At 59.9% G+C, this 7,670-nt stretch overlaps 1 long non-coding RNA gene across 1 annotated transcript; it reads left to right on the forward strand.

The window, feature by feature from the left end:
- Positions 1-1,148: 1,148 nt before the first annotated feature.
- On the forward strand, positions 1,149-4,188 carry LOC146763323 (uncharacterized). The gene is made up of 2 exons (XR_014951992.1): positions 1,149-2,670; positions 3,921-4,188. It is a non-coding gene; the product is annotated as an uncharacterized LOC146763323 (long non-coding RNA).
- Positions 4,189-7,670: the final 3,482 nt, after the last annotated feature.

Consider the following 7,670-nt stretch of genomic DNA (forward strand, 5'->3'; position numbering starts at 1 on the left):
ACCCCCCCCCAGGACCCCCAAAATTCCTCCCAAAAACCCCTTGAAACCTCCAAACTTCTCCCCAGGACTCCAAAGCCCTCCCTGGGACGCCCAAAATTCTCTTTGGGACCCCAAAACTCCCCCTGGGACCTCCAAATTTCCCTTTAGGACCCCTGAAATTCCTCCTGGGACCCCCAAAACCCCCTGAGACCCCAAAAGTCCTCCTGGGATGCCCCAAAGACCTTCCAGAACCCCCCAGAACCCCCTCCAATTTTGGGTCCCCCCCCCCGATTCGGGGTTCCCCCCGGTTTTTGGGTCCCCAGGCTGGTGGCTCATGAGGACGACCCCGACTCGGACCCCGAACTCCCCCCGGGTTTGGGGGCGCCGCCCGCGGGCCTGGGGGGGCCCCGGCAGCCGCCGGCCCCCGAGGACGAGACCCAGAAGTGAATTTTGGGGGTCGGGGGGGAATTTGGGGGTTGGGGAGGAAAATTTGGGGTATGAGGAGCTCAGGGATATTTTGGGGTTCAGAGTGGTTAATTTGGGGTTTCAGGGTGTTTATGGGCAGGGTTTTCGGGTATTCTCGGGAGGGCTTTGGGGTATTCTTTGGTGGGTTTTAGGATATTTTTGGGTGGATTTTTTGGGGTATTTTTGGGAGGGTTTTGGGATGGTTTTGGGGCATTTTATGGTGAGTTTTTTGGATATTTTTAGGAGGGTTTGGGTAGTTTTGGGTGGGTTTTTTGGGGGCATTTAGGACGATTTTGGGGTATTTTTGGGTGGGTTTTGGGCTGAAGGCGGCTCAGCGGCGGCGCTGGAGAAGGATGGCAGCGGCGAGGGGGGCCCGGCGGGGCCCTGCCTTTGCCAGCCCCTCCTGCCGCCCTCCTTGGAATGGTTTGGGGCAGTATGGGGTTATTGAGGTAGGAGTAATTATTTTGTTGTTGTTGATTTAATGTGGGGTTTTTTTGTTTGTTTGTTTGTTGTTGTCGTTTGATGTATTTGGTTTGTAGAGCAGGAACTGTAGACAGAATCCTGCAGAAGTAATATGGAATTTGTCCTCCCAAAACCCGCCCGGCTTCCAACCACTTTCAGCACGTGGTCTTCCTTAGCAGCACATGGTTCCCCCACACTTGGGAGCCGGTGCACTCTACTTTTCTCTCCTCCTTTGCTGACAGATCCTGCTGAGGCTGAGGACAAAGCCCTACCCCTACACGGACAAGGCAGCAGACCTGGTTCGGGAAGCCAGCGTGCTCCAGGCTGCTCCAGGACTCTGATCAAACATCAGCATCCCCGTCTCTCACGTTGATGGTACGTGGTAACCCCTTAAGAACAGAATTCCACCTTTTCTAACCCTAAGCAGCAAACTGGGGACGGATAACTCTAGAAATCCTGTCATGTAAGGACCTCCAGGATTCAGCCCTCCATGTGTCCTTGGTATCAGAGGTTGGAATTGCAGAGTTGCCACTTTACCCCCAGACGTAATTTTTGATGTGGTTGTGCCACTTTAACAGTATTTGAAATCTCTCTTCGTGTTCTTGCAGCAGCATTTTCGAAGCACAATGGAAATCTAGCCCTTCTGCCGGGAGCGGTTCACAGATTCGTGGAATCCCAGAAGGGTTTGGATGGGAAGGCACCTTTTTTTAAAGCTCGTCCCGTTCCAGCCCCTGCCATGGGCAGGGACACCTTCCACCATGCCAGGGTGCTCTAAGCCCTGTCCAGCCTGGCCTTGGACACTTCCAGGGATCCGGGGGCAGCCACAGCTTCTGTGTGCAACCTGTGCTGAGGTGCCCTGAGGAAATGTGTGAGCCGGAGGGAGCCGGGGCCGGGCGGAGGGAGCCGAGCTGTGGGAGTGGGCGAATGGAGGCGGGAGCGGGCGGGACTAGGCGAGCGTGGGCGAAAGCGGCCGAAAGGGGCCGAGGAGGCGAGCGGAGCCGAGCTTTGCCGAGTTCAGCCGAGGCGAGCCGAGCTTTGCCGAAGAGGCGAATGGAGGCGAATGCGGCCGGAAATAGCCGAGCGTGGCCGAAAGTAGCCGAAGCTGGCCGAGGAGGCGAGTCCAGCCGAACGGAGCCGAGCTCTGCCGAGCGCAGCAGCCCGGGCGGGGCTGAGCCGGGGCGGAGCCGGGGCGCCGGGAGGATCCCCTCCTGTCCCTCTCTCTCCCGCTCCATGCTCCTGCCCGTGTTCAGTTACCTCTCTTTCCCCCGTTTCCGTGTCCCCCCCAAACCCGGCTCCTTCCTGTCCTGTCCTGTCCCTGCCCCGCTGCTCCGTTCCATTCCCCCTCTCGGTGGTGTGAGATGAGATTTGAGCCCTTTCTGACACCCACGCGTGCTCTTTGTGTTGTCAAATCCCGCGTGTGAGCCAGAAGCTCTCCCTGCCTATTTTGCAGGTGGATGTGCCATTCAAAGCCCTGGAGGCAGGGCTGAGCACCGGCGAGCCGCGCGTGGCTGCTCTGCACAGGGGGCGTGGCAGGAAACACTCGCTGAGTGCCGGAGGAGCGAACGGGAGCCTTGGCCCTGCCATCCTCTGGGAGCTGCGGGGACACTGCAAGCACTGGCAAAGAGCCGAGAGCCATGGGAGCAGCGCTGAGCGAGGCTGTGTCCCAGCCAAGGAGTTCCTCCTGTGTCCCTTAAGAGGATACCCCAGGGCTGGTTTTCTGCATCAAGACTTCTGATCAGACCATCTGTAGACCTCTGGCTTAATGTAAATATTTATTTATATGTTTGTCTCTGACAGCAAAGCACGTATCTCCTGACTTCCCTGCTATTCAGTATCTGCTGAACTGGCTGTGCATTTTTCCTAAGCTAAGGAAAACCCTCCCTCTGATTCTGTAATTTCCAAAGGAGCAGCATTGAGTCACTTATGTTTTTCTTGTCTCCATAACTTTAGCTTGACTCGTGCTCAAGGACAGGAATGACTCAAGAACTGTATGTGGTGAATTGTTAGTTTGGCAGGGGTTTTTGCAAATTCAGGGCTAAAATGTGATGTAAGAAAAGGCTTTTATTGCAGCAGTTAGATTTTTGCAGCATGGCAGATTTTCAAGCCTCTAAGTAAATCACTTCATTCAGATTTAAACTCTCTTGAAATATGCTTGATATGTTTTGGGGTTTTTTTCATTGTTATGCTACTTTTCGTTTTGGTTTGATTTGGCTTTCTTTTTTGCCTGGCGTGGGAAAATTTTACAGCTCTCACTTTTTTCTTCTCCAGTTGAGTATAGTGTTACCTTCTTAATTCAAAAACCATTTGCTGTATGGAAAAAGCACCTTGCCTTTGTGAAGGGCCAGGTGGGAACTGTTTTAATGGCCAGTGGCACAGCCCTGTAGCACACAATTCCCAGGAAGTGGGGAGCCCTCTGCCAGGCAGAGCCACCTGGCCAGGTTCCTGCGGGTGCTGCTGCTGTACCCGGCTGATGAGGTGAGAAGCAGCTTGGCTTTATTGCCAAAATAAAACTCACCCGTTTTCCTATGAATCCCAGCAAAGTGGTCCCAAAGGCTCTGTCACTCAGTCTCTGCTTCCATTGGTGTGGAGAGGCTGGATCCCAGTTATCACCCCAGCAGTGCCCCTGCCTCCCTTTTCCCCACTTTTCTGTTCCAGTCGTGCGAAATATTCAGGCTTTGTTTTCTTCCCCCTGCGGTTCACTGCAGATCCCAGAAAACCCACAGGAGGGAAGATCATTCCTTGTGCTTCCACCTCCAGGTGAGAGAGGAGATGGTCACATCCTAGGAGCCTGATTTTGGAATGTTTTCTGGAATTGGCCCAGTGGCTTTTACTTCTGGGGTTCCTGGAGTCTGTCCGTGGCAGGTCCAGCCCGTGCTTCAACTGAGAGCCCTCAGTCCGCAGGGAAATGAACCTTTGGGGAAGTTCTTACAGCTCTGCTTAGTGCTTTATGAATGGTGATGATTTTCTGGAAGTAGGCTGTCCATTCTGACCCTTTTTCTTCCCTCTCCCTGCAGACTGTACCTGCTGAGAGGCTGAGGTGAGACCAGGATCTGTAAAATCCCTGACTCTCCGTGTTTTCCCGAGGCTGAAGCCGTGTTTGCTGTCAGTGACGACAGGGTGGGAGATGCTAAACACTGAAAACTTTGGGGTTTTTCCCCTGAACTCCCCAAGACTCTCTGCAGCTGTGCCCTGTCTATCTCTTGAAAGAGTTTCTGGATTTACAAAGGTTTTTACATTCTGCAATATTTATCTATAACTCGATTAAAAAGAATCCTACTGTATCAATGTGGTGTTGATTACTTTGTTTGAGTCGGTTAATTAAAGCGAATTGTTGGTAAGGGGTTTGAGCATCCCTTAGTTGGAGCTGGCAGCTCTTATTTAATTTCTCTTCATTCCTTTAATTTCTTTCAATTATTTCTTAAGCCATTACTGCAATTAGGATGCACGGTAAGGACAAGAGCATTTCTGCCCTGCTGGATTGGGAAATCCGAGCCCAATTCCTTGGAGAGATTGAGGGGATGGGGATCTGTGCCTCAAGCTGGGTTTTGACAGTGGGAATTTGGTGAGGAAGGAAGAGGAGAGATCCCACGGAAAGTGGCTGAGGCCAGTTCCGCTGGCTTTGGGTGCTCCTACCCCCGAGAAAATCATCCTGGCTGAAGGGAGCTGGAAGAAGCCAGGGGGCTGCGCCGGGGGCTGTGCAGGGACCCCAAACCCTGGTCAGGGGCGCTGGGCAGTGCCAGCTGCAGAGGAACGCTGCAGAGGGGCTGCGCTGGAGCCCCTCAGCTTCCATGCAGAGATGCTGGCACTGCGGGGCTTTCGGGACACTGCCGAGAGGCTCCGCTGCCAGAGCCGGGGAGTTCTCCCGTTATTTTCTGTCGTGCTGGGCACCTGGCAAGTCCTTCGAGCCCCGCAGGCTGCCAGTGCCAGCGGAGCAGCTGGAATCACAGACGGTCACACAGAAACCGGGCTGGGAGAGCAAATGAGCTCTTCCATGTTGTTTTTCACAACGCGTTTTGGATTTATACCAGAATCTCTTCTCTCCCCTCAGACCCCGTACCCCTGACTTTTGAGTTTTCTCACAGAAATGTCTCGGCCTGCACCGGGAAAAAGAAAATTCCCTGGCACGGCGGGGAGCGGCGGGGTTTGGGGGTGCTGGGGCGGCACGGGGGTCCCCGCGCCCCGGCCGGTCTCGGTCAGCCCCGGGAAATCGCCGCCGCCGCCGGCTCGGCCCCGGCGCCGCCCCGGTGCTCCGGCCCGAGAGAGACCCCGACCCGCCCGCCGGGGCAGAGGCGGCACCGCCGGGAGCCGAAGCGGCAGCCCCGGGCCCATCCCGGCGGGCCGGGAGCGATGGCCCCGCCTCCATCCCGGGCGGGCCGGAGCCTCAGGGGCGGGGCCGGGCCGGAGCCTCAGGGGCGGGGCCGGCGCTGGCTCAGGTGCGCGGGACCGCGGGGCACCTGCGTGGGGTGGGGCCGAGCTTATTTAAGTGCCGGGAATCGCTGCAGCCGCCATTTGCTCACTCGGAGCGCAGTGAGGGTGGTGGGTTCTGTGCGGGCTCCGCAGCTTCGCCCTTCTCTCCTTCCCCCCCTTTACTCTTCCTTCCTCCTGCTCCCATTCCCCTTCTTTTCCTGCCTTTCCCCCGTTTTCCTCTCCTCCCCAAAGCCGACTGCTTTCGCTCCCCTTTTGTGCCCCCTTCTACTCTTCCTTCCTTCTGCTCCTATTCCCCTTCTTTGTCTTCCTCCTTTTCCTTCTCGTCCCATTTCGGCCTCCCCTCCCGTCCCACCATCTACCCTTCCTTCCTTCTCTCCATATTTCTGTTTTTTCTCCCCTAAACCCACTCTCCCTCCTCCCCCAAATGCGACCCCCCCACTCGTCCCTCACCTGTCCCTGCCCCGCTGCTCCGTTCCATTCCCTCTCTCTTCCCTCCTCTGTCCCGTCCCTCTTTCCCCCTGCCGGTCTTTCCCTTCCCCGCCCGCTTTCCTCGCAGCCCGACCTCCCTCCCCACCTTCCCGCATGCTCCGCTCTGCTCCCCTGTTCTCGTTCCCCATTCCCCTTTTCCTTCTTTCCTCGCAGCCGCGGGGCTCGGGGCGCCGCAGAATAAAGCCCAGAGGGCCGGAGCCGGCGCCCCCCGCCCTCGCTGGGGTCCCCACACGGGGCCGGAGCCGCTCTGCGGGTCCCCCCATTGCAGTCTAATACACGGCCCGACACTGCCGGGGTGCGGCTTTCCCGACATCACACTGGGGGTCGGGCTGGGGGTCGGGAGGGGGTCCTGGGGGGAGGAGGGTGGGGGGGTTAGGAAGGGCCCCCTCCGGAGGAGGGGGTCCCGGGGGGGGGGGGGGCCAGGGTGGGCCCCCTCCGGAGGAGGGGGTCCGGGGGAGGGGGGCGGGGTGGAGGGGGGGCCTTCCCCCCTCCAGCCCCGCCCCCTCTCCGGGACCCCCTTCTCCGGACCGGGACCCGGGGGGAGGAGGGGGGGTGGGGTGGGGGGGGGGGGGGTGGGTGGGGGGGTGGGTGGGGGGGCGGGGGGGGGGGGGGGTAGCAGAGGGGGTCACGTCACTCTGCGCCGTGAACAGAAATAAAAAAACACACGACCGGCGGTCCCCTCCAGCGCCCCCCCCCCACCCCCCCCGCCCCCCCCACCCACCCACCCACCCCCCCCCCCCACCCCCCCCACCCACCCCCCCCCCCCTCCTCCCCCCGGGTCCCGGTCCGGAGAAGGGGGTCCCGGAGAGGGGGCGGGGCTGGAGGGGGGAAGGCCCCCCCTCCACCCCGCCCCCCTCCCCCGGACCCCCTCCTCCGGAGGGGGCCCACCCTGGCCCCCCCCCCCCCCCCGGGACCCCCTCCTCCGGAGGGGGCCCTTCCTAACCCCCCCACCCTCCTCCCCCCAGGACCCCCTCCCGACCCCCAGCCCGACCCCCAGTGTGATGTCGGGAAAGCCGCACCCCGGCAGTGTCGGGCCGTGTATTAGACTGCAATGGGGGGACCCGCAGAGCGGCTCCGGCCCCGTGTGGGGACCCCAGCGAGGGCGGGGGGCGCCGGCTCCGGCCCTCTGGGCTTTATTCTGCGGCGCCCCGAGCCCCGCGGCTGCGAGGAAAGAAGGAAAAGGGGAATGGGGAACGAGAACAGGGGAGCAGAGCGGCAGTCGAGGGGAAGGGGACGAGGACAGGGGGCCGGTGGGGAGAGGTCGGGGTGTGCAGGGCAGCTGGGGAGGGGCCTGGGGGGAGAGCCGGGTGAAGGAAAAGAAAGATTGAAGGCAGCTTTGGGGAAGGAGGCGGAATGTGTGGAGGGGGAAAGGCATCACGGAAAGGCGGCAGGAGGAACCGGGAGCGCGTGGGGGGGAGCAGGGGGAGGGGGCACGGGGGAGCCCGGCTGGGGAGGGAAGGAACAGGGACACGATGGAGGGACAGGATAGTGTAGGGGTGAGTAGGGGAATAGAGAGGGAGGACAAGGAAAGGGGTGTAGGGGGGCCCGCCCGGGAGGGAGGGAGGGGAGGGCTAGGGGGGAGAGGGAGGGGGGGGGGTTTGGGGGGGGGGAGGGTGTAGGGGGTGGGGGAGGGGAGGAAAGGAGGGTAGATAGGAGAGGTACAGAGAAAAAGAAATACAAAAGAAAAGAAACGCGCAAGAAAAGCAAAAGAAACAGAGATATGGAGCCCGACCGGTCGTAACCTCCCGCTCCGAGCGCCCAGCACCAAATGGCTCCGCCGCGCTCGCCCCGCGGTTTAAATACCCGCGGCCCCGCCCCGCGCAGGCGCGCTGGGGCCCCGCGCACCT

This window comes from Lonchura striata, chromosome 1A (assembly GCF_050655825.1).
Source record: "Lonchura striata isolate lonStrDom1 chromosome 1A, ASM5065582v1, whole genome shotgun sequence".
Lineage (NCBI taxonomy): Eukaryota > Metazoa > Chordata > Aves > Passeriformes > Estrildidae > Lonchura > Lonchura striata.